Genomic DNA, 27615 nt, shown 5'->3' on the forward strand with positions numbered 1-27615 from the left:
CCAGGGGAGGGACCTAGTCAGTAGTGCAGCCCCCTTTAGCAGAATAAAGGTAGGAGCTGGTCCCATTCCAAATTAGATTAATCCTGAACTACTCTACAAGAAGAAACTCTGGACTTCGACGTTCTGCTCCACAGAAGACTGAAGAAATCTACCTTGTGGGCAAGGAGTGTCCACCCAGCACAAGCAGGCACCATCAAGCGTCCAGCGGCTTCCCTTTGTCGTCTTCCCTCGAGGATCCAGACTTCAGAGTCCGACGAGACCTGGATTCCCAGACCTCTCCGACCTCAACCCACATCTACAGCAAAGCTGAGACCCGTGGGTGCGACGAGACACGTGGGACCGGCCATCTTGAAAGAAACTGCACTTCGCTTCCAGCACGACTCCCGAGGTAAACTCGACCAAGTGCTTTGGGGACTGAGAAGCCCTATACCCGAGCAGCCCCTGCACCGAAGATCAGCCCTCTAGCATCCACGATATTTGCGTGGGGCCCTTCTGCTTGTTTGCTGCTCGACGCGTTGTCTGGTCACTTGCCGGCTGGCTAGTGGCCTCCTAGACGACGAACTTTGAAATCTTTGCTGCTGGTCTGGTTGCTCCAGACGGGCCCTTGCTCCCTTCCAAAAGAGGAGCACCTCGGACTCTCCTAGTCCGCACCAGACGCTTTTCCTCCTCACCGCGTGAGTTGCCTTTGCCAAGGCCTGTTGACGCCGATTCCGGATCCAACACCGCCGACAGCGAGAGCCTGCGTGGGACAGCTCGTGCCTCCATCCTGGTCGTCGAAGACACCTCCTGGTCCACGTGGCTGCAGAGTCAAGCGTCCACTCTTCACCTGATCGCGACGACGACATCTGGTTCCTTCCTGGTTCCACTCCAGTCACTGGCTAGTGACTGTGAACATTGTCCCCTCTGCTTTCAGGTCCTCTTCTTCACTGATCCACCCTTGGATCGCACCGGACATCTTCCTCCTGGTCGCCTGCAGCATCTTTTCTTCCAGGCTCCATTGACTTAAACGCGAGAACCCGACACACTTTGGCACCTATGCACCCGCAGCCCGTGGGTGAGGTAACGAGAGCATTTCGGTGCTCAAGGGTAGTTTAACTGTCCTAGTGTCCAGTTCCACAGTCGTTTTTGTCCTAACTAGTCAGGATTGTCCGTACTCACCTTTAACTCGAACTGTACTGTCCATAGACGTTGTTACGCATCTCGTGTGTGAGTTCACACTCTGCACACGCGTCCCATGGGCCTCCTATTACTTACCTAAGGTGAAGATAGCGTAGTCCTAGCGAACCTCTAGCCTCTGGACAGCTCCATTCTTTCTATCGACTTTCACATTCCACTTACTTAGTATATGGTTTGTCGTGCCCCTAGGGCACCATTGTAATTCTGTGCAACATATCGTATTTTTCCTAAGAGATTGTCATGTGCTTAGCCCTCTGACCTCATAAAGAGTTCAGAGGCGTTTGTTATTAATAAATAATTGTTTATTTTCATAACAACCTGTGTGGTGTCCTTTCATCTGGTATTCAAGGGGTTATATTGTGGTAAAACAGCTGGCTTCACATGCCATAAAGAGTTTAGCCTAAGACTGCTTTGTCCATGCTACCATTAGGATAGCTGGTCTATAAGGTTGACTTACAACCAATCAACATAGGGGTTGTCTGGACTGATACAAGGTGATCACTAGAACTAGTGAGCATCATATATCAGGCCAACTTCTCACATTGGTGTGCAGCGGTTGGGATTTGAGCTTGCTGTTGTTTTTACCAAATATAATCTTGAACTATCAGTTGAAAGATCACATAGGTACTATAGGTACATATAACAAGCTTAGAAATACTCTGAGTTCTACTGAACCAGCTGTTGTAGTAGAAAGGGCCTAGCACACCCTGACTATAACTCTTAGCAAGGGATCAGTAGGAAAACCCATAGTGTAGGTAGGTGCATCACTTACACCTCACTAGAATGTCTACCCATGGAGAGTCTTCAGAGACTCCCCTAGTGGCTAGTGACCCTCCACAGGTCCTTTCCTGATATGCAGCTCTCAGTTTTCAGGAGATGAGACAATTGTGTACCTCCAGGAAATTGAAACAGGGTTCTAACCCTACCACTCCTTTTCTGTTAGGTCTCTTAGAGACATATGATGCTAGAAAGGCCTCTAACCCAGGCCCCTCTAATCCAGATGGGAGCATGCCCCCCTTAGAAGGTACTCGTGGTGATCCAGACCTCCTTGAAACAGAGAATGTAGATGAGGAGGAGGAGGAGGAACTATCAGGGGATGAGGCAGACAATAGGCAACCTTTAGTCAGCAGACTTACAAGGGCCAACTTAGACCTACATAGGGAAGGATCTGGGGGACCCCCAGTGCTGACCCTTAGCAGGCCTAACTTTGGGGTTAGGAGAGATAGATCTCCTTCTAGGGACTCCAATAGATCTGTGCACTCTCATGCATCTGCTCAGAGGAGAATGACTTCCCCCCACAGGAGAATGACTTCCCCTCAGAGGAGAGAGCATGAAGCAAAGATGAGGGAAGCTAATCTGAGGATCCAGAGGGAAGAACTTGCCCTTGCCAAAGAAAAGCTTGCCTTTGCTAGAGAGCAACAGTTGAGGGGGGTAGTCCCCACTGGTGGCAGCAATATCCCTAGGAATAGAGAAAGGGGTTTTGATACTAGAAACCTGAGCAAGATAGTGCCCTCCTATAAGACAGGAGATGATATCCACAAGTGGATACCTGCTTTGGAGAGAGCCTGCAAAGTACAGCAGGTACCCCAGAGTCAGTGGGCAGCTATATTGTGGCTCTCCTTTGAAGGTAAGGGAAGAGACAAGCTCCTCACTGTTAGAGATGAGGATGCTAATGATTACCAAGTCTTGAAAACTGCACTGATTGATGGGTTTGGCTTAACAACTGAACAGTACAGGTTAATGTTCAGAGACACCCAGAAAACTCAGGCTCAAGATTGGACTGACTTTGTTGATTGTGCCACTAAAGCTTTGGAAGGCTGGTTATGGGGAAGTAACGTTACTGATTACACAGGATTGTATAATCTAATTATGGGAGAGCAAATCTTAAATAATTGTCAGAACCAGTTGTTGCATCAGCACTTGATTGACTCAGATCTGACCTCTCCCCAAGAATTGGGAAAGAAGGCAGACAGATGGGTCAGGACAAGGGTCAAGCAGCAGAACCAGGGTGGTGGCCAGAAAAAGCAGACCAGAAGGGTAATGAGAATAAGCAAAATTACCAGAATTCTTCAACAGGGCCCCAACAACCTAAGGAGGGTGGGTCCCAAACTTCCCGAAAGAAGAAGAATGATGGTCCTAAGAAACCATGGTGCCAATACTGTAAAAGTAAGACTCACTGGTTTAGTGAGTGCACCAAGAAAGGCCAAACTCCTACCACTACTGTCCCTAAGACACCTGCACCCCCTAGTACAGTTAGTAGTGGTAGTGTACCTCCCAAGGCTATAGTTGGGTTAACCCTGGGAACTGAGGTGGGTTCTGACTTAGTTAGAATACCTACTCAGGCAGTTCTTGTTTGTACTGGGGACATGGATATGGCCCCTACTGTAAGTCCTAGTACTCTGGGCAAATACAGGCAAACGCCTTTGATAAATGGAAAGATGGCTCAGGCTTACAGGGACACATGTGCCAGTGTCACTATGGTGACACCAACATTTGTGGACCCTGACCAGATCATTCTAGGTTCAGACTACCTAGTGACCAATGCTAGCAATGTCACTACCAATCACAGTATGGCAGTTGGTGATTTCTCCTGGGGAGGGGTAACTGGCCTCAAAAGGGTTGTAGTTAGTTCAGACCTCCCAGTAGATTGTCTTTTGGGCAATGATTTGGAATCCTCACTGTGGTCAGATGTGGAGTACAGGACTCATGTAGAAATGCTAGGTCTCTCCTCACATGTCCTTGCTGTGACCAGGTCACAGGGCAAGAAATGCCCAGCTGAACAAGTGCTGGATCCTGGAAGAATGGACCAGACACTATCCAAGAGAAAGAGCAGTAGGGGTAAGGCTGAGCCTTCCCCCCTGCCTCAGGTTGAGGATCAGCCCTCTCGGGAGGCTGACCCCAAGACCCCAGAAGGCACTGTCCTAGAAGAGCTTGAACCTGAACAGGTTGAGTTTCTTGGGACAGGGGGACCTTCCAGGGCAGACTTGAGGCAGTCCCAGTTAGACTGTTCCTCCCTTGAACCCCTCAGACAGCAGGCTGCTGCTGAGGCTGCAGGGAATGCTACAGGTGCCCATAAAGTGTATTGGGATGATGGACTCCTATACTCTGAGGCAAGAGACCCCAAACCTGGTGCTACCAGGAGGCTGGTCATCCCCTTGTCTCTTAGAGGTTTCCTTCTCACCTTAGCCCATGAGATTCCCCTTGCAGGTCAGTTAGGCCAGAACAAGACTTGGGACAGGCTTGCCCCACACTTTCACTGGCCTCATATGTCCGAGGACACTAAAGAGTTTTGTCGCTCATGTGTCACCTGCCAAGCCAGTGGCAAATCAGGTGGCACCACAAAGGCCCCCCTTATACGACTACCTGTGGTGGGGGTTCCCTTTGAAAGAGTGGGGATTGAGATTGTTGGACCAATGGACCCCCCAACAGCATCTGGGCACAGATTTATACTGGTGGTAGTGGATCATGCCACCAGGTATCCAGAAGCTATTCCCCTTAGGACCACTACAGCTCTTGTTGTGGCCAGGGCACTGCTTGGAGTTTTCTCCAGAGTGGGGTTTCCTAAGGAGGCTGTCTCTGACAGAGGGGCCAACTTCATGTCAGGATACTTGACTGCAATGTGGAAGGAGTGTGGTGTAAATTACAAATTTACCACACCCTATCAACCACAGTGCAATGGGCTTGTTGAGAGGTTCAACAAGACCCTCGAAGGGATGATAAAAGGGTTACCTGAAAAGCTTAGGCGAAGACGGGACATCCTTTTACCCTGCCTTCTGTTTGCTTACAGGGAGGTCCCACAGAAGGGGGTTGGTTACAGCCCTTTTGAGCTTCTGTTTGGGCATCCTGTAAGAGGACCCCTATGTCTTGTGAAGGAAGGATGGGAGTTACCTCTCAAAAAGCCTAAACTTGACATAGTGGACTATGTACTTGGTCTCCGCTCCAGGATGGCAGAGTACATGGAGAAGGCATCCAAAAACATTGAGGCCAGCCAAGAACTTCAAAAAGCTTGGCATGACCAAAAGGCTGTCCTAACTGTTTATCATGCAGGACAGAAGGTGTGGGTGTTGGAGCCAGTGGCCCCAGCAGCTCTCCAAGACAAATGGTCTGGACCCCATACCATCATTGAGCAAAAGGGAGGGGTCACCTACCTGGTGGACCTTGGAACTCCCAGGAGCCCTCACAGAGTACTTAATGTGAATAGGCTCAAAGCATTTGTTGACAGGGAGGACATGGGCTTGCTTATGGCCACAGATGAGGGGCAGGAGGAAGAGAGTGACCCTCTCCCAGACCTGCTCACTTAGAACCCTGATGATGGGTCAGTAGATGGTGTAGTATTTTCTGACAGCCTCTCTGAGCATCAACAAGAGGATTGTAAGCAGGTCCTTCAATCCTTTAGACAAATGTTTTCTCTGACCCCCAGTCAGACAAACTGGTGCACCCATGAGGTGGACACTGGAGACAGTCTGCCTATAAAGAGTAAAATCTACAGGCAACCTGACCACGTCAGGGACTGCATCAAGAAAGAAGTACAAAAGATGTTGGAGTTGGGAGTCATTGAACCCTCAGAGAGCCCTTGGGCTAGTCCTGTAGTTCTAGTACCAAAGCCTCACACCCAGGATGGTAAGAGAGAGATGAGGTTTTGTGTAGACTACAGGGGTCTCAATGCTGTCACTAAGACAGATGCCCATCCAATACCTAGGGCAGATGAACTGATAGACAAGTTGGCTTCTGCAACTTTCTTAAGTACATTTGACCTAACAGCTGGTTATTGGCAGATCAGGTTAGCTGAGGATGCCAAGGCCAAGACAGAATTTTCTAACCCAGGAGGTCATTACCAATTTGTGGTGATGCCCTTTGGTTTTAAAAATGCACCTGCCACTTTTCAAAGGTGGGTGAACCAAGTTCTCACTGGGTTGGATGACTTTTGTGCAGCATATCTAGAGGATATTGCTGTCTTTTGCCCCACCTGGGAGGATCCCCTGATCCACCTGAGGAAAGTTTTGGAGGCCCTGCAAAAGGCAGGCCTCACTATCAAGGCTACTAAGTGCCCGATAGGGCAGAGTCAGGTTGTGTACCTGGGCCACCTTGTTGGTGGAGGCCAGGTTCAACCATTGGAGAGCAAGATACAGGCCATAAAGGACTGGGCTCCTCCAACCACCCAGACACAGGTCAAAGCTTTCTTGGGCCTGTCTGGTTACTATAGGAAGTTTGTCAAAAATTATGGGTCCATTGTGACACCACTTAATGACCTGACAAGCAAGAAAATGCCAAAGAAAGTTCAGTGGACAGTTAGCTGTTAAAAGGCATTTGATGACCTAAAGCAGGCCATGTGTACTGCACCTATTCTCAAGAGTCCTGACTACTCCAAAACCTTCATTGTCCAAACAGATGCATCTGAGTTGGGTGTGGGAGCTGTTCTATCTCAACTGAATATTGATGGTCATGACCAGCCCATTGCTTTTATAAGCAGAAGGCTGACCCCTAGAGAGAAACGTTGGTCAGCTATAGAGAGGGAGGCCTTTGCTGTGGTTTGGGCCCTGAAGAAGTTGAGGCCCTACTTGTTTGGAACTCACTTCAAGATTCAGACCGACCATAAGCCCCTCTTATGGCTAAATCAGATGAAGGGTGAAAACCCCAAACTTCTTAGGTGGTCCATTTCCCTACAGGGGATGGACTTTACAGTGGAGCACAGACCAGGGACTGACCATGGCAATGCAGATGATCTCTCCAGGTATTTCCACTTAGAACAGGAAGACTCACCTGGTCAAGGTTAGTTTAATGTCCCTAAGTTTGGGGGGGGGGGTTATGTAGGAGAGTAGGGTCTGCAATCCTATGGTCACCCCAGATTTTTGCTTTTTGCTTCACTGGTTTACGACTTTCCCTGGCTGTGGGCCTGCTAATCAGACCCACAGCCTAGCTGTTCTCTCTCTAAATTGACAACCATGTACCTTAGGTGCATTTACCAATTGGTACTGGGCCACCTTATCAGTCCCTGTACAGTGTACTATAGGTACCCAGGGCATAGGTGTACCCAGGGCCTACCAGGGGCTGAAGCATGTATTATGCCACCCCTGGCTGGCCATCTAAACAGACACAACTGGCTGCACGACAGCTGGGGCAAGGTGGTGTAATCACCCTTTGCTTTAGATATAGTTACCTATATCTAAACTTAAAATGGACACATATATTCCTATCAGTCCTCCTATGGCAGGCCTTATCAATCCCGAAGGCAGAGTGCTTGGAATTATATGAGATGGTGCTCTGGAATGAGCTGAGCCCGTTTGCAGCTTGCGGAACCAAGTCCTAATAGCTGTTCCATGATAACGCTATACCATATACTCTTAAGTGCATTATAATCCTCGCGGTTAAATGCTAACTCTGGTATAACAGTATCAAACCATGTCGAGTAAGGTGTCATACGAATTGGAATACTACCCCCTCGCCAATTCTGGCGACGGGGGTAGCATTCCACCCTTCAAGAGGGACACGACATGTATGTAACTGAGAACCCCGGTTAAAGTTAACTCGAGCCTTGGCATCACAAAATGGATGCCACCACCACAGACACAAGTCTGACCTCCTGCTGCTGGGAGTCCTTCCAGCGAGGGAGGCTTGGACAAAGGGTTTCCTACCTTGGGAGGTGCTAGCACCACCCCAGACAGGATTTTGTGTATTGGGTAGGATAGGCCTGAAAGGAATGAGACATGCCTGGGGCACACAAGGTGTCCTGTGCATACTCCGGCTCAAACCAGTTGCTGGGGCATCCCTGCCCCTGCTCTGGCGCGAAACCGGACAAAGGATAGGGGGTGTAACCACCCCCCTTCCTGGTCCCACCCAGGGGAGGGACCTAGTCAGTAGTGCAGCCCCCTTTAGCAGGATAAAGGTAGGAGCTGGTCCCATTCCAAATTAGATTAATCCTGAACTACTCTACAAGAAGAAACTCTGGACTTCGACGTTCTGCTCCACAGAAGACTGAAGAAATCTCCCTTGTGGGCAAGGAGTGTCCACCCTGCACAAGCAGGCACCATCAAGCGTCCAGCGGCTTCCCTTTGTCGTCTTCCCTCGAGGATCCAGACTTCAGAGCCCGACGAGACCCGGATTCCCAGACCTCTCCGACCTCAACCCACATCTACAGCAAAGCTGAGACCCGTGGGTGCGACGAGACACGTGGGACCATCCATCTTGAAAGAAACTGCACTTCGCTTCTAGCACGACTCCCGAGGTAAACTTGACCAAGTGCTTTGGGGACTGAGAAGCCCCATCCCCGAGCAGCCCCTGCACCGAAGATCAGCCCTCCAGCATCCACGAGATCTGCGTGGGGCCCTTCTGCTTGTTTGCTGCTTGACGCGTTGTCTGGTCACTTGCCGGCTGGCTAGTGGCCTTCTAGACGACGAACTTTGAAATCTTTGCTGCTGGTCTGGTTGCTCCAGACTGGCCCTTGCTCCCTTCCAAAAGAGGGGCACCTCGGACTCTCCTAGTCCGCACCAGACGCTTTTCCTCCTCATCGCGTGGGTTGCCTTTGCCAAGGCCTGTTGACGCCGATTCCGGATCCAACACCGCCGACAGCGAGAGCCTGCGTGGGACAGCTCGTGCCTCCATCCTGGTCGTCGAAGACACCTCCTGGTCCACGTGGCTGGAGAGTCAAGCGTCCACTCTTCACCTGATCGCGACAACGACATCTGGTTCCTTCCTGGTTCCACTGGTGACTGTGAACATTGTCCAATCTGCTTTCAGGTCCTCTTCTTCACCGATCCACCCTTGCATCGCACCGGACATCTTCCTCCTGGTCGCCTGCAGCATCTTTTCTTCCAGGCTCCATTGACTTCAACGCGAGAACCCGACACACTTTGGCACCTATGCACCCGCAGCCCGTGGGTGAGGTAACGAGAGCATTTCGGTGCTCAAGGGTAGTTTAACTGTCCTAGTGTCCAGTTCCACAGTCGTTTTTGTCCTAACTAGTCAGGATTGTCCGTACTCACCTTTAACTCGAACTGTACTGTCCATAGACGTTGTTACGCATCTCGCGTGTGAGTTCACACTCTGCACACGCGTCCCGTGGGCCTCCTATTACTTACCTAAGGTGAAAATAGCATAGTCCTAGCGAACCTCCAGCCTCTGGACAGCTCCATTCTTTCTATCGACTTTCACATTCCTCTTACTTAGTATATGGTTTGTCGTGCCCCTAGGGCACCATTGTAATTCTGTGCAACTTATCGTATTTTTCCTAAGAGATTGTCATGTGCTTAGCCCTCTGACCTCATAAAGAGTTCAGAGGTGTTTGTTATTAATAAATATATTGTTTATTTTCATAACAACCTGTGTGGTGTCCTTTCATCTGGTATTCAAGGGGTTATATAGTGGTAAAACAGCTGGCTTCACATGCCATAAAGAGTTTAGCCTAAGCCTGCTTTGTCCATGCTACCATTAGGATAGCTGGTCTATAAGGTTGACTTACAACCAATCACCATAAGGGTTGTTTGGACTGATACAAGGTGATCACTAGAACTAGTGAGCATCATATATCAGGCAAACTTCTCACACTTGGGTCCATTGGGACAGAGCGATCCGGGGGATTAGATGGACGCCCGAATGGGAGGATAAGATATCGCTGTATGCTGATGACATCTTGTTGTATTTGATCTATCCCCGAGCTTCGACGTTCTGGAGGTGTTTGGAGAATATTCCGGCTTCGCCATTAATTGGGCAAAGTCGGTCCTTTTTTTCTTGAGTGGCGATCCCCCGGAGGTTGCTGCATGTTGTCCGGTTAAGGTGGAAACGGAGGGATTCAAATACCTTGGCATTTATATTTCCTCAGACCCTCGAAGTAGGTACTCCAATAATTTGTTGCCACCCCTGGTTCGGCTTAGGCGAGATGTGGTCCGATGGAAATCGCTTCCGCTCTCCCTTCTTGGACGTGCTGTTCTGTTCAAGATGTCCCTTCCTCGTTTCTTATACGCACTTCAAAACTCAATGGACCCGGTTCCCCGTCGTATTTCAAGGAGGTCGAGTCTCTCCAGAGACAGCTTCTGTGGGATGGCAGGCCCCGAATCGCCTTTAAGAAATTGACTTTGCCATGGTATGACGGGGGGATTGGCCTGCCTAACATACGTAAGTATTATTGGGCGTCGCAACTGGTGGCGGTGAATCAGGCCATCTATGGCTCGCCACTATGGACCGCGGTCAGGTGCCTGGGGGGGAGTTTTCCAGGGCACTGTATGCCAGACGTGGGTGTTTTCCCCTGGTGGGGCCAACGGCGGTCGCTGTCCAGGTTTGGCATGAGGCTACCCGCTCCCTTAAATGGGAGGGGAGGATTACTCTGGCTACGCCTCTCTGGAACACTGAACGATTGGGAAGTCTTTGGAAGTCTAAGGGTTTTGACAAGTGGGACCCCATAGAGATTTCCCGAGTAGGAGATCTCTGGGGTAACGATGGAGTCCTCCCGTTTGCAGGAACGGTATCAACTGCAAGTAAGTGAGCGGTTTCGCTATATCCAGATTAGGCATGCCTCGTTGGCCGCCGTTCCGTAGGAGGGGACGCTCCCGAAGGCATCCCCATTGGAAGATCGAGTGTTGGACGGTCATCTTCCAACTAAGACGATCTCCTTGATTTATAAAAAGCTAGTTAATCACACTGAGGATCCCCTAGTGGTTCTTAGAAACCAATGGACAGCTGATGGACTGATCCTTGATGATGAAGACTGGAGGGAGGCTGTGGCCTCTTCAAGGGTCGTTGCAATCCAAATGGTAACCTCAAAACAAATGTGAGAATGGTTAACTTAATAGATACCTGTGAAAGAGAGGTAGAGGACGCACTTGAGTATGATTACAATGCCAGACGGGTTAACCCCATGATAGCTGACCCCGAACCACGAATGAGTAACATCTTAAAAATTACAACATGGAATATAGCTGGCATCAAAAATAAGATCAACGATGCCAACTGGAAAAACATATTGGAGGGGTTGGGGGTCGTTCCATTAGAAGAAACCTGGTGCGCTGAAACATTTTCTCTAAATGGGTACCAACGCATTTGTACAAGTGCAATTCCATCGAGAAAGGTAAGGGAAAAAGGAGGCTTGGCAACCCTAATCCCAGTTGCCTCCCCCCCGACTGTAGGGAACATTTTTACTGATTCAAAATATTATCAGTTTTTAAAATTAACTTCTAATGAAAATTATATTTTTGTCATTATAAACTTCTATATTAATGTGTATGACAATTCAAGGAGCACTGTAATTGACTTACTAGAAAGGGACGTAGATTGTTTTATGAAGGGAATTGTAGGGCCTTATGTTTTAATTTGGGCTGGGGGCTTTAACAGTGATCTATGTGATATTGAAGCTGGCGAGCCATGTGGGTATTGTGACTATTCCGGCAAAAAGATCCCACATTTTAAACATGATAGATATGGGGAAGCCATTAATAATGTAATACACAAACATGATTTAATAATCTTAGAACCAATTACCCCAGAGGGGGAAGAAAACCTGCACACCTTTGTGGGATCAAAGTCATCCTCAAATATAGACCATGTCATAATATCATCTAATGGCAATGAGATGGCCAAGGAAGTTTCGATAAATATTAGTTTGTTTAGTGACCATCATTCCCTAAGTTTGATTCTAGAATTAAACTTGTCACCTAAACAAAGGGGTAAGGATAGAGACTTCGACATAGACACTCAAGGTAACAATGGGGTTTCTTTGAAATAGACAGGCGTTAACCCCTCCACTTTTATGGAAAACCTTAAAGGGAAAATACCAAAAGAATTAGAAATATGTTTGGACGGCTCATCTACACATACTGCGGTTATTAATGCCTTCTCGAATATCACTGAAGTAATTGCAGGTGATCTGAAGCCAAAAAAAGGATAAAAACACGTAGTCCAACCCAAAGATGGTTTAACCATGAAGGCACAAGGATAAATGGGGAATTAAAACTTGTGCTTAAACAAAAACCTAGAGACCCACAAAAAATAAGTGCCGCCAGGAGAGATTATAAAAAGATACTGGAAATAAGGAAATAAGGAAAAGGGAGATCCGTGAAGAGGCTTGGGAAACCCTAAATCGAGCAGCAGAGCTAAAAGACCCAGCACTCTTCTGGAAGATAGTCAACCACACATATTTTAAAGATAATAATGCAGTAAGGATCGATACTGTGGTACCACCAGAAGATTGGGTGTTACATTTTAAGAGTATTTTCAATCCAGAAGATATAAATATTATAAATTGGAAAAACAAAAAATGTATCGGGGTAAATTCAGTTAAAGCATCGCCAGTCACACCAGAGGAAGGGAAACTTGAACTTCAGAAAAGTGCAAGTGGGAAAGCAGCAGGTCCAGACGGTGTACCGATAGATGGTTTTAAGTATGATCTAGATTTTTGGACACCGATACTAGTGACAGTTTTTAATTCCGCTCTGGGAGGAGTTTTGCCAATTACATGGGTTGAAAGCGTTATCGTATCCATTTTTAAAAAAGGGGACAGGGAAAAGGCTAATTGCTACCGCCCAATTTCCCTTCTTGATTCCTCTTCCAAGATCATGGGACGAATCATGTTAGAAAGGCTTGTAGACTGGGCCAGTGAAAACGACATCTTATCAGAGGCACAGAATGGCTTCAGAAGGGGTATTGGGACGGTGGAGCAATGTCTGAATTTATACCTGATAATCGGAAAGTATAGTCTAGCCAAGGAAGGTACTTTTCATCTATGTTTCGTAGATTTGACTAGTGCCTTCGACTTAGTTAATCATCAAAAATTATGGCACATTTTAAGAGGGCTTGGCGCTCCCATAGAAATAATCCTCTTTTTATCCCAAATTTACAATTATCTAAGCTCAAGGGTACGGTACAGAAAATCAGGGGAATGCACGCCTGACTTTGCAGTAAAGCGGGGTATTAGACAGGGATATGTATTGGCCCCCCCTTTTATTTTCTTTATATATAAATAATGTGGATCCATTTTTACAAGAATTGGCTGTAGATGCCCCAAAAGTTGGCATACGCCCCACCCCCTTGTTATTATATGCAGATGATGCTGTCTTGATGTCTAGAACCGCTAACGGCTTACAATGCCTAATAGAACATTTTGCCCAATACATGACTAACATAGATTTACAGCTGAACTTGAAAAAAAAGTTTGTAATGTCATGTGGAGGCAAGAGACAAAAGTGTAGACAGCATCACGTGGGTGGGGTTCCTATAAGTAGAGCTCCGACTTTTTCATATTTGGGGTTACTATTTTGCAATAACGGCACATGGAATCCGCATATCGAACTATGTAAAATGAAATTTTTAAAAACTACTTAGGGAATCATGAGGTTTGCGGCAAAACTTGGGAACAAACCTCTACGAGAAATTTAAAATTTGTATAGGAGTAAGTGTGTTCCAGCAGTTAATTATGGAGCCGCTATAAGGGGGAGAGCAAATACGACAATCCTCCAAACTAATGAAAATAAGTTCCTAAAAAGACTACTGGCAGTCCCTAGTGCAGCCGCAAACATGATCGTACACAAAGAATTGTCTGTCCCATATTTAAGCGATACCCTCAATATAGCTGCCCTTACATTCTGGCATGGCTTATGGACAAAGGAAGAAACTAAATTATCTAAGGATTTAGTCATAGCACTAGACTAGGTTGTGTCACATTTTTAATCTTTTGACAAAATGTGAAATACGTACAGACGACCCCATAAGCATACAAGAATATAGTAAAAGAGATCTGAAATTGAGATATCTTTCTGCTATAGAACATGACAGGGATAGGACGATTAAGCAAAAACAGACAGTGGCAGCTTACTGTGAACGTCCATACATGAGGGGCACTCAGTTATATCTTATCTTGGTTCAGAATGTCGAGCACAGATTTTATCTGACCAGGCTAAGGATGAGCACTTTACATTATTTAACTGCTTTCCCAAAAACTGAGAAATGGCACAGAATTTTGCTCCCCTGTCCATGTGATGGTAAAACTCTCAATCCACCCTGCATTTTATTCTATTTTGCCCTTTTTACATGAATATCCGAAAAACTGTATTGAAACCACTATTTTTAAAAAACATGCTTTTTAATTATAAGGATGCGTTTAATTTTATATGCAGCTTGGACACTATGAAAATTCTAAGCGCTGTAATATGCTTTATACAAAAATCAATTAGAAGGAGAAAAGATTATGCACTTTTTGATGTTCTGCTGATGAAAAAGATGATGAGTAATATCTTTTTTAATCACATTCTTTTGCACTGACTGCACTTGCACTTTATTGTATGAATTAGTGGTAGATTGTATTTTAAGGATTTTGAAAAATGAACCTGCTATTTTACGGTGTTATTTTTTTCCCATGTACCTTAAATTTGCACATATTGTACCATAATCAATGTTCCCCTATGAAATACAGTTAGAATGTATTTTTTTAGATATATGTGTATTAGTATGCTTTTATGGTGTTTGCCTTGTTGTCACCGAATAAAGCTGTTTTGATTTGATTTGATTTAGTTGCTTGCTGCTGTAATAACTTATTGAAAGTATCTATCAACTGTAGCAACGTTGATAGGAATGGCATTGGCACTTCAACCACATTTGGTTCTCTATAGTATTTAGGTGGTTTCTGCCTCATATCAATTCGAGTACTCTCAGACTCATATTGCCGGTAAACATATTTGTTGTAGTGCTTCGTCGTCCATTGTTTCCACTCCAAAATCTGGGACATATCCCACATCCAACTGTAAGCTGTCAGTGAGGCATATCATGCCCTCTTGTTCTAAATCTTTCACACAGCCTCAAATGCTGTTTGTGAGGCATTGGATTTTAGCGTCACCTATGCCTCGCACCACACCTTCAAGGACATCTTATTGTATAGACCTCCGGGTCCTAGGAACCACTTTACAACATCATTGGGAAATCTGCTGGACGAGGGGATGTGCGCTAACGCCTATACTAAATTAGGAGATTTCAACTTCCATCTGGAGGCGCATACGGATCCAGATACGGAGGTATTTTTTCTAACTATCCATACCTCCTTTTTATGGGCCTGTTGGCCCTAGTGTGGTCAGACCATGTGGCAGTACTATTTGAGTGGGCCACTTCAGATCATCACGCGGCTGGAAGGCTCCGTAAAAGACAGAGGGAATCCAGAGTGTGGAATAAAGTGAAGGGTTCTGAGTTAGCAGAAATACACACCTCTACAGCGCACCAAATGCCCCTAGACGTGGAGGAGGCCACCACACTATATGCTAATTGGCTGGAGGCAGCCTGTAATAAACTAGCCACAAAGAAAATCCTATTTCTAAATAGGGTACAACCCTCCGCTCCATGGTACATGCAGGAAAGTGTGTTGTAATTGGTTGGAGCGGAATAGGAGGAAAGAGTATAAAGAATCGGGGAAAATTAATTATAAAAAAAGCATCAAGAGTTATAAACAGCTACTTTTCAAGACAAAGCAAGAGTTCTTTGCTAACCGAATTAACTTAGCTAAAAATTCAGCCAAAGAGCTTTTCAAAACAGTAACTAGTCTGGCACACCCTTGCCCAGCAAATAGTTTAATGAGCCAGGGGCTATGTGATGAAATTGCCAACGATTCTTGGAAAAAGTTGAGGCCATTTTTTTAACATTCAAACGACCAACAACTAATGGGACAGTGAACCCGATAGAGGCTCATAAGCCAGTTTCCGGCCCACAGCCTATTTTTGACAAGTTTGCACCACTATCCGCTATGGACATTCTTAATCTTCTTATGTCCACTAAATCAGGATCCCCTTATGATCCATGCCCTGTCACGATGCTAAAACTGGGCCCTGAAACTACTGCCCTGAGACTTACCTCTCTATTTAATGCAATGGTTTTAGATGGGTATTTTCACAAATCCTGGAAAATTGCTTTAATATTACCACTTCTTAAAAAGCCTAGTCTGGACCCCAAGGATCCAAACAATTTCTGACCCACCTCACGTCTCCCATTCCCAGCAAAACTCGTCAAGAAAAGAATGACTGCACAATTGAGTATTTATCTGCGAGAAGCTCAAGTTCTGGATTCTACCCAATATGACTTCAGAGAGGGGCACAGCACGGAGTCTGTGCTACTATAATCTACGGAAGAAATCAGGGCAGCCCTAGATCGGGGAGGCAAGGCTGAAAAGATTATGCTGGACCTCTCTGCGGCCTTCGATACGGTCCATCAAGATCTATTGTTGGACCGGCTGCGGGACTGCGGAGTCCAGGATAAAGGATGGAAACTCTTGAAGTCCTTCCTCTCGGACAGATTGCAAATTGTCTCATCAACGTTTTTTATTGACTGTGTGGTTCCCAATGGTGATGTTGTAGACCGGCATTTCAAACGTCAACATATGGTTGTCAACAGACTGCTCGATGTCCACGGTGTTGTCATTGATGGAATGCTAGTCTTTGATGGAATGCACATTGCAGACGCCATCTTCGACAATGGATATGAATTAGTCAACGGTCTTGTCACCGTCAAAATTTCCTTTGAAAATGAGTACTTTAAAAACCTTCTTCTTTGAAACATGTGAATCTCAGTAGTGCTTAGACATATACATATCTGGTTTTTCACCAGAGGAGGTGGCTGTAACCGCTGTACCAAATAAATCATGCTCAGGAAACTAAAAGAAGTTTCCTCTTGTGCGCTGTTTTAATGGAAGTGCTCAGAGGGGCATTTCTCACTGAATCTTCCCCTGAAGAGGGGGGGATCTCTTTTAGAAGAAGGACAATTCTCTTCACTCATAAGAAATAATGACAATCTCTTTTATCTGTCATTAAGAGTTTTAGCTGAGAAAGACTTACAAATAGGGCTTTCTCCTGACTTATGATAGGATAAAGACAATAATTACAGAGTGTGGGTCATGAGTGATGAACAAGGTTAGAAAAGGGATTTCTTCTCTTTGTCAGTTATGGTGACATTTGATCTGACAATTAACTATCACAAATTGATCTCCCTAGTCTAGAAATTATAACGATATCCCATAAAAACAACACACAGTCCAGTAGTGCTGAAGATAGGGCTGGGTCAAATCCAGGGCAGAACAAAATAGATACAATTTAAGGTCTAATGAAAGGTTAGAGCAGAGCTCTGACAGAGGACTCCCTCACATACAATGTTCAGAAGAAATCTGAACTATGGTAGCTTCGAAGGGAAGTAGGAGAGCTTAAGCTTCCACCTCACTGGCTAAAGTTTGAGTTCTTTCAAATGAGGTGGATGTGCTACCAAATACTCTATACTGTTTAAGGCCTATAACCATTTTTTAAATATATATAGTATGCTGTATATCTTACACTGTTATATTAGTGTACTGGACATTCACAGCCTGACGACAGGGAATGATTAAAGCATGTGAATATATAAAAGATCATGTTGGAGAAATTAGATTTTTACATACAGTTGATTGTTGTTCTCCATTAAAGTGCTTGAGGCATCTGGATCCGCATGATCATACTTTAACGTGGTTATTAGGGGGTGCACTCATTTTCCTTGTAGTGGCGGGCAAACAATTCTATTGATGGACGACCCCACTGTTGGAAAATATCTGCCACCATCTCGTCGTGCAGCATCCAGTCTGGCTGATCTTCGAAGTGCCGACTGAGTGCGTCTGCTTTGACATTCTGCTCTCCCGGAAGGTGCACTGCCACTCTGGAGAGGTTCCGAGCCAGAAACCAGTGCCAGATCGCTTGAGCCTCCAAGGAGAGAGTGCGAGAGCGTGTACCACCCTGTTTGTTTAAATAATACATGGTGGTCGTGTTGTCTGATTGGATCAGGACCGAGTTGGATGTGATCGAAGGTAAAAGAGCTTTCAGAGCAAGATGGACTGCTCGTAGCTCCAACATGTTTATGTGGTAGGACTGTTCTTTCGTGGGCCACCGGCCTTGCATTTGAAGGCATCCCATGTGTGTCCCCCATCCTTGCAGAGATGCATCCGTTATCAACGATTGCACTGGAACTGGTTGGTGGAAAGGGACTCCCACCAACAGATTCTGCGGCCGAGTCCACCACTTGATGGAGGATTTCGCTGCTTGGGAGAGCACGTTCCGATCCTCCCAGCGACCATTTGCTTGGTCCCACTTGTCTTCTACATCTTGTTGCAACGGTCGCATTCTCAGCCTGGCGTTGGGGATGAGAAATATGCAGGAGGCCATCGACCCCAGCAGAGATGCCACTTGTCAGACTGCTGGGCGATCTGTCTGAAGCAGCGCCTTGCACTTCTGCTGCATTGAAGAAAGTCTCTCCTCCGAAGGAAACGCTCTTCCTTGGTTTGTATCCAGAGTCGATCCCAGATAGTGGATCGTCTGGGTGGGCTGCTGTAGAGACTTCTCCATGTTGACATGAAGACCCAGTTTGTGTAGTTGCCGTAGACAGATTCGAAAATCACTCCTTACTTGTTGAGGAGATGGCCCTTTGAGGAGCCAATCGTCTAAGTAAGGGTAGACGAAGAGACCTTTTCTGTGTAGGGCGGCTGCCACCACTGCCATGCACTTGGTAAAGACTTGTGGGGCAGATTTCAGCCCGGAGGGTAAGACCCTGTACTGATAGTGCTTGACTCCGACCACAAACCGCAGATACTTGTGATGACGTGGAGCAATGGGTATATGGAAGTACGCATATTGGAGGTCCACCGAACACATCCAATCTCCTGCTTGCAGATGTGGACATATTTGATGAAGGGCCAACATGCGAAACTTCTCCTTCACGATGACTCTGTTCAGCAGGCGAAGGTCCAGGATAGTTCTGAACTTGTGCTCCTGGTCTCTTTTGGGCACAAGAAAGTACCTGGAGTAGACTCCCTTCCCTCGCTGCGCGGAAGGAACCTCTTCTATGGCCTTTTTTCGCAGAAGGGTTGCCACTTCCTGCCGGAGCAAATTTAGTTGGTGAGGACGAGATCTTTTTGGAGGAATGTCCTTTGGAAGCACTCGAAAACGTAGTGCGTATCCATTGCGCAGTATATTGAGCACCCAACGATCTTTTGTGATGCTGCACCACTCTGCCAGATGATGTAAAGCACTTCCTCTCACTGGAGTGGGCATCGGCGCCAGAGGAAGCTCCTGCTCATTGCTTCCCTGCCGATCTGGCCGTGGTAGAGGATTGCTGCTGGTGACCACCTCTACCTCTGTTTGATTTACGGCCCAGATACTGCGACTTGCTTTGGTTTTTTCCTTGGGACCATTGAGGCGTTTGAACCCTCTGCTGGTATCCCTTGCGTTGGTTGGGCCTGTATCGATGCTTGAACTCCTTCTTCTCCAAGCCAACGGTTTTGAAGGTATCGAGTTCCGCTATCATCCTGCCCATCTCCTAATCTGTATGAGTTCCAAACATAGAGGAGCCGGAAAACGGGAGATTTAGGATTCTCTGTTGCGCATCCGGCTTGAGTGCTGTCAGCCTCAACCAGGAGGATCTCCTGGTGCAAACTCCATGGGCATATGAATGCACCGATAGTGTAGCGCCGTCCGCTGCCGTGCTGATCATTTGGTTGGCAACAAGCGATCCTTTGGTGATGATCTCTTCAAAGTACTTTTGATCCTCTTTTGGCAGCTTCTCTTTGAAGTGGTCTGAGGAGTCCCACAAGGCCCTGTCATAGCAACCTAATAAGGCTACAGCACTTGAGACTTTTAATGATGAAGCTGCCGAGCTGCAAACTTTATGTCCCCAAGAGTCCTGGGACCTACTTTCTTTAACGGGAGGATCCGATGAAGACGCAGCCACAGCATGAGTTTTCTTCGCTGCCGCAATGATGACTGAGTCGGCAGGCGGATCTGTCTTCAAGAAGACAGGGTCTGAGGAGGCCGGCTTGTATTTTTTCTGACTTCGAGCCGGTACAGCCTTGATCGTAGCTGGCGTCAGAAAAATGTCCATCACCGGTTCCAGAAGCCCAGGAACCAGGCGGAGTAATGGACGAGGCGCTTCTCTCTGATGCAGAGTCTCAAAGACCACCGTTGTTGACACCTGAGGGGTAGACATCTCAATGTCCAGCTTCTGAGCCCCTCTCTGAAGCACATCATGGTAGGTGTTGATATCATCTATCGAAGACACTCTCCATAAAGGGCTGTCCGATAGGGTAGGGGAATAATCCCTCTTCGATGATCGAGTGGAAGAAGAAGACCACGACTGTGTCCTTCTTCTGCGATGGGAACTGTGTCTTCGTTCCCGTGACCTGCTCGTGTGCACCTCACGTCTGGGAGAACGTGATCTGTCCACTTCCTGCACCAATCTTTGAAAAGGTGACCTATGGAGGGGACTGGCGTATTCTTGCATCCGCTGTGTTGCTCCTGTATCCTTAATCCAGTGATGCAGGAGGAAGAGCCATCTTGGAGACAAGTGCACAGCAGGGGAAGCCTCCCTGTGCTGTGATGGAGACCTATGAGTAGGTCTGCTGGAACGCCTTTCTGGAGAGGCAGATCTCATTGAAGGATGTCTGGAAGAATGAGAGGAAGAATGTCGTGACGCAGATTCTGTTACCAGAACCACTGATCCTTCTCTAGACCTCACTGAGGTAGGCCTTGACGTCAGCGTGCGCCTCTCGACGTAGATCCGAACCTCCTTCTCAACGTCGATCTCCGGTCTGTAGTTGGATCCGGTGTCGACAACGCTTCTCTACCTCTCGACGTCGAATCCCTTGCAGACGACACCTGAGCATCCCTTCGTCTCGACGTCGAACGTCAGTGAGCCGACGACGGCAGAGGGGTTTTGCTCCTCGACACCGAACGTCGTCGTGCAGATACAGATGAAGGGGCTCTGCTCCTCGACGCCAAACGTCGCCGTGTTGACTACGGCGGAGGGCTCTTCTTCCTCAATGCTGATAGTCGTCGAGACGACGGCAGAGGGATGCCGATCCTTGATGCCGATCGTCGTCGAGACGACGGCGGAGGAGTACCAATCCTCGACGCCGATCATCGCCAGGTTGATGACGGAAGAGGACTCCTGCCCCTCGACATCGATGGACTGACGACGACGGAGGGGAACCTGCCCTCGACGCCGAATGTCGTGCTGACGACGGCGGGGGACTTCTACTCCTCGATGCCGATCGTCGCCGGTTGATGACGGTGGAGGGCTGATACTCCTCAACGCCGATTGTCGCCGAGTTGGCGATGGCGGAGGGCGTCTGTTCCTCGACGCCCATCGTCGCCGGTTTGACGACGGCGGAGGATCACGATTCTTCAACTTCGACGACGTACCTGAATGTCGATGTATTCTCGACGGCGAGCCAGCCGCCAATGGTCTTTTCTTGGACAAATGACCCACCGGTGGTAGATTTTTTAGCGCCGAGCCCGACGCTGAAGTAGAAGGGCGAGGGATCTTGCTACTGGATGGAGATCTAGCCCTCTTGGAGCCCTTCCTCACCGGTGACCTGCCTCTGGAAGATTTTTCTGGCAGTCCATAAAGACGAATTATTTCTCTGTCCTTTAAAGTCCTTTTGGACAGGGTCTGGCAATGAGGACAAGCCTTAGGGTCATGGTCCTTAGGCAAACAAAGAATACAGACCTCATGAGAGTCTGACCTGGCCTTCTACTTACCACAAGAAGGGCAGGGGTCAAAAAGAGATGGCATTTTGAGTGGAAAAAAATTCCCAAAACTGTCAAAAAAAGACAGAACCTTACTTCAGAAGATGGAAGATGTTGAAGTAAGTCAAAAAAATTCAAAAAAGTGAAGATTATTTCTGACTAAAATCAGAAAGAAGTGAAGCTGTGTAACTAGGATCCTTCCTGAAGGAGCCGGAAAGAACAACTGACCTAACTGTCACCCCTGAGGCATGATGGGAGACTGGGGGTCCTGACTGCCTTAAACGCACGGTGCGAGTTTATCTCTATGTTGCTACAAGTTAGCTTTTCAGTCTTTTTAGACTATGTTTCTGCAATGCAGCCTGGGAGCTGTATATGCTTTCAGTCCTATGTGAGAGTTTTCTTCTGACTGCTAATCATTAAAACAGATTCAAAACATTTGCTGTTGTTTTTCCCTGTTTCTAATGTATGCTTTTATGATTTACAACATTATTCAGCTCTGGTTTGTATAAGGCTGCAGTTGCTTATTGTACATTATTGTATATTCTAGTGCTTATGACTATTGATGAGGATCCCCTGGAAGAGAACCATGATTAAAAAAGGTCAGCCCCTTTCATATCCTTTATTCTTTACTAGCAGGGCCCACACTCATACAGTTTGTTTAGCAAATCCCTCTGGTTAAGGCTAATGGTTACTTTGAACCCTTGTCAGTTTTGATATAATAAATAGACCCTATAACAATGGTTCTATGGGCCCCATTTGGAATGATGATCTGGTGCTCTCTTAGTGACACCTTCATTTCAGGGTGTCACAAATGTCTTGCCTAAATGTCCCTGTGGATCTATGTGCTCCGTTTGAGGGCAACGAAATATGGTCCTGAATAGGTGGCTCTTTGCCTAGTTTAGCCAAATGTTCATATTCCTGAGAAAAGCTTCAGAAACATAGTTTATTGATGGTAGACGTTTTGCCTGGATCACTTTCAAACGTGGAGCAATTTCAGGGTCAGTGTGACTAAAGGACAATCTTTTGAAGGCAAATTTTAGTGTTGCCGCGTTGTTTTTCAAAGATTGGATATGTGGCAATATGAGGCCTTGTTCATAGAATTCTACCTACAGAAACGTATAGATATGCACAGTTATGATGGTGCCCCCTCCCCTAAAATCCACGTAATTCCACCCTTTTAGTTTCCTACAAAGAATATCGATATTTTTAACTGTATTTTATTGATTTTCAAGAAAACAAAGACCATACAGTGCAAGAGGCCTAGTTCACATACATTGCTCCATGCATTACTTAAGAAAGGTTACGACAGTCATTATCATAATAAAATTCATCAATCATGAAAAAAAGAAAAAAAAGGAGCAACCATTGGGCTCCTCGAGTCATCCAAAATTTCAATTATGAAATTAAATTAAACTGTGCCTACAGGCAAAATGTTCAATGAGCTGCATTATACTTACACATTCGGTCGTCATAAATGATCAACAACATTACATTGTCCTACAAATTTTACTATTTTCATTTTGTAGTGGTATATCTCTAGTTTACGAACTATGCAATACAGGCTTAATTTGTTTGCGGTATGATGGAGATGAGACCAATTCTGGTCAGCTCCAGCAGGGCTGTGTCATTGGCAAAGTGGATGGCAAGTGCTGGACGTCCATTTAGCTTGCTGGGACAAGCCCATGTGTTGGATAATGTTTTTGATGTCTGCCACATATAAATTAACAGAAGTGGTCCTGACTTTTTGGTACACCCAACCCCTTTGCAACCCCATGTGGCGGTCGAGTATGATAGAGCTGTGCCCACTTCCCTAGAAGTGGCACTGCACCAACCATACAAAAGCCCCCGCCACACCATTGACACTACAGAAACATTGCGACGGGCCTGGGACAGACTACGGAGGAGGGCCAACACAAAGATACTATTTGCTCCCTCAATAACCTTGGCCAAAAACCGGAATATGCCCCCATTAGAGGACCAAGGTGCCATAGTGTGAGCTCAGAGACTTGGCATCAACAGCTATGCAGATTTATACCGGGAGGAAGGCAGTCATTGGGCTACCATACCCGACCGACACACCACCTCCTAATTTCTCTGACACACTGTTGTACCATCGTATACGGGCGGAATGTCACCAGATGCACAGCACATTTCCAGACTCCCCTCTGGCTCCACAGGCCCTAGAGCACATACTCACCACTCCCTCCGCGCACAAGTTAATTACAAGACTCTACTCATCCATACAAACACACAGTCCAGTGAAAACACCAAAACACAGAGAACAGTGGACCGTTGAGTTGCATCCACAGATCACGGAAGAGCAATGACAATTTAGCTGTGTGCAACTTGAGCAACTGTCCCCAAACTATAAACTCAGGTTAATTCATTTTAAATTCATAAATCAATACTATAGAACACCTACACAATTGTTTTGTATAGGCATTAGGCCAAACGCAGAGTGCTGCAGATGTCACACAGACCAGGCAACTTTTCTACACCTGGCCTGGGACTGTCCCCAGATTGCGTCATATTGGAAAGAGATCTTTAAAAAAAATAAGTGAAATACTCATAACACGCATAGAGCACTAGTGGGATTAGTGGGATCTGTCAGGGACGCCCCGGTGGGGGGGTCCACAGGCTATTGGCTATGCTGTTACTATTGGCAAAACGCAGAGACGCCATGAGGTGGGGTAAAACAAACCCTCCCCTGCTTAAAGACTGGATCCTTAATGTCACATTTTGTCAAGAACAACTCACTGCCTTTCGGGAAATAATGCCTAATGGGGATCGACCACGGGACATATGGGGTCCCTTTGTCACTTGGCTGAGGGCGTCATAACAAAACGTACCGGAACCTAGCGAAACGTCCACTATTACTTAATTGCCTTCCTGGTTCATGTTTGTCCTTCATGTACCTGAACTGATAATGCCCAATATGAATTTCCGCATGACGACCTTTGATGTGAGCATTGTATGGTATACGTATTAATTGTGTTATTTGTTTGCTATCTCTATAAGAAATAACTGTACCACTGCTTAATAAGTGCTTTAAAGACTGTGTATATCAATCTGCATGATTATGGAACGGAACAGTTTAATCTGAATTCAGTTATTTGAATACAAGATCATTATTGCCTTAAATAATATTTCCGGGATTCGCTGCTTTGAGATTATCTATAGTAGTTCTCTACGAATAGTATTAATTGCTTTTTTTACATCTATGATTCAAAAGTACAAGCCGTTTCCTCTTCTGACTGCATTTTAAGTTAAAACATCTAAAGCTAAAATGTATTTAGTACCACAACTCAAAGCCTGTTTGGAACCAGGGGAGCACGGCGCTTTCTGTTGTACATTTCCCTAGAAATATTTTGAGTCTATCTCCAGAATGAGGATCTATATGTAATTGTAGGTTCTTGTTTGTTGCCATTTTGGTGGATCGGATGCAAATATGATCCTTGCCAAGAGATTGGTCTTTTGCCAGAATTGCAGCAGATCTCGAACAAGTACTGAAAAACCACTAAGCCAGTAACTTGGTAGTAACTTGGTTGCATCTTAGATACTGCTGCTGGTACTGCGTTTTGCCTGTTGCTGCACTTTCCCTGCTATGCTTAACTGCATGAGTTCCTCCTATGCTGTTGCCTAGCAAATTGGAGAGGCATCCTTTATATCTCCAGGGCAGTTAGAAATGGCCTGAAAGAAGTTGTGTAGGTCGACCCCCATTATTCCCAGCGGCTTCTTAAGATTAATGAATTTCAATTCTATTTTCCTTTTAGGCTCGTCCGACACATATAATTATTTAACAATTGAACACCATTTTAGAGCATTTACATCATAAATGGCCGGAATACCTCAGCAATTTAAAATCTAGTTAGCATGGAACCAAAATTATCTCGAGTTCAGAGAGAGTGGTTTTGTGTAGGAATGCCTACTGTCTCTTTTTCTGGGCGTTTTCCTTCCCAAATTATTATTTTTAATATATTCCCATCTAAGTTTAGTTCTTTAAATAGGTTTTAATTTTTGTTTCGGGGCAAATTTGCCATTTTTGATTTTCTTTCAAGTTTCCATATTTTCGAGAGAAAACCAGACTTTTTGCCATTTCTTCCATTGCTGGTGGGTGTTCACTGTTTGTGGTAAATTTGAGACAGAATTTAAGGACACAGGGTTGTTTCGCTACTCCCCTCCTATGATGTTCTTGTTGAAGTACACTTACTTGGATGGTGTTTTGGGCAGCCAAATATAAATCCACTCTTCCTAGACCAATAGCCAATATAACTCTCTTAATAGAAGGAAATAGTGTTTTTGAACCAAATCATTAAAATGAACACAAGAACACCGAATTACCTAAATTATAGACAATTTTCAAGATTTTTTAATAAATAATGTAACACGTTTCAAGGATTCAATCTCAACCTGCAAATGAATGTCCCCAAATTTCTTCTAACACCTCAACAAATTTTAAGCCAATATCAGAAGAATATCAGTCACCAATCTATCTTGGCTGGATAAAATTATTGAGAAATGAATTGCTGATCAACATACTGCAATTGTCGATGAGAAACGCCTACTCTTCCCCATCAGTCAGGATTCTACAAAGGCTATGTACAGTTACAGCAACAATACAAAATAGTGGCGAATGAACAATCCATGACTGAGAAAGGTAACACTAGTCTACTTGCCTTCTCAATTTTACAGAAGCCTTCAAAACTATCAACAATCCACATCATAATTGAGAGGCTGTTGGAGTACACTGGTGTATCACAACTAACACATGATAGCAGACATAACGTTATTCTGGCAAGAGTATGGGCACTGTGTTGCTAATCTCTTACCAGTTCAGGGCTGGAATCAGCTCTCATAGGTCTAGGCATGCCTGTTAATGTGGGGCACGCCTGTACATGATGATGAGTGTCGGTACACCAGCAGACCATATACTAAATAATGTCTCCCGCCTTGGGCGATGGGCTGCAGCTGCTTCTAGCATGCATCTCATAGCAGTCCCGATACAGCAGGGTACTGCCTGAGCCGACGGCAAGCGTCTGGGGCTTTGCCTCTTGGTCTTGCGATGGGCCCAATGTCCATTACGAAGCCCTCAACAAGTCCTGGTGACACTTGTCAGATTCAGCCCCCCTACCACACCCGACCCTCTTAACTCACTGTGGGTTAGTCACAAATTCAGCTGATGCTCCCCTGCTCAGGTTAGTCACACATTCAGCAATTGTAGCACTGCATGGGCTGACCACAACGTTGGCAGTTGCAGCCCCGCCCATCCTGATCACAGCTTCTGCAGTTGCAGGCCCACACAGGCTGCTCCCAACTTCAGCAACCATATTTAGCTGGCAGCGTATTTTCTTTTTTTCTTTTTATGGCACGTGCTTGAAATAAAAAATATAAAATACTTGTACCAGCTTGCCAAGGTCAGATTTATTGGCTTTGCCAATGCGTGTATCACAATCACAAGTTAGGCTATAAAGTTAGTAGCCAAAGTTACTGTATTGATCTTAAATTGATGTGCTGTTCTAGTTATGCTCAAATGGTTCTTCTATAAGGATATATGTTCATGTAGTTTAAACTAAACGTGCTACTGTTAGAGACAACATAGTAGGTTAATACACCTGGTGATTATCAGAGGTTTTAGTGTTGAAAACTAAGGTGGTTTGAGAGGTTCATGATGTTAGTAAAATATACATTTCTATAGATGATTAACTGTTTATTATTACGTTTGCATTTAAGTAAAAATTATAGAGTTTGAAAGCGAAATAAAATTAATATTTTACACTTGGTGATTTTGAGGCAACATTTGCCAAGATGGCCTTTAGCCAAATTACAGTTGTGTGCACAAGGATCACACAGATACGTTCTTTTTTCAGTTCTATTTTCGTTGATATATAAAAGTATTCGGTATTCCCCATCGCACAGCCCTTCAGCTAAAAAACACATTTCTGGA

At 45.8% G+C, this 27615-nt stretch overlaps 1 protein-coding gene across 1 annotated transcript in view; it reads right to left on the minus strand.

Annotated features, from left to right (window-relative positions):
* LRCH2 (leucine rich repeats and calponin homology domain containing 2) overlaps positions 1-27615 on the minus strand; it is a 973671-nt gene that overhangs the window by 229301 nt on the left and 716755 nt on the right. The window lies entirely within an intron of this gene.

This window comes from Lissotriton helveticus, chromosome 4_1 (genome assembly GCF_964261635.1).
Source record: "Lissotriton helveticus chromosome 4_1, aLisHel1.1, whole genome shotgun sequence".
Classification (NCBI taxonomy): Eukaryota; Metazoa; Chordata; class Amphibia; order Caudata; family Salamandridae; genus Lissotriton; species Lissotriton helveticus.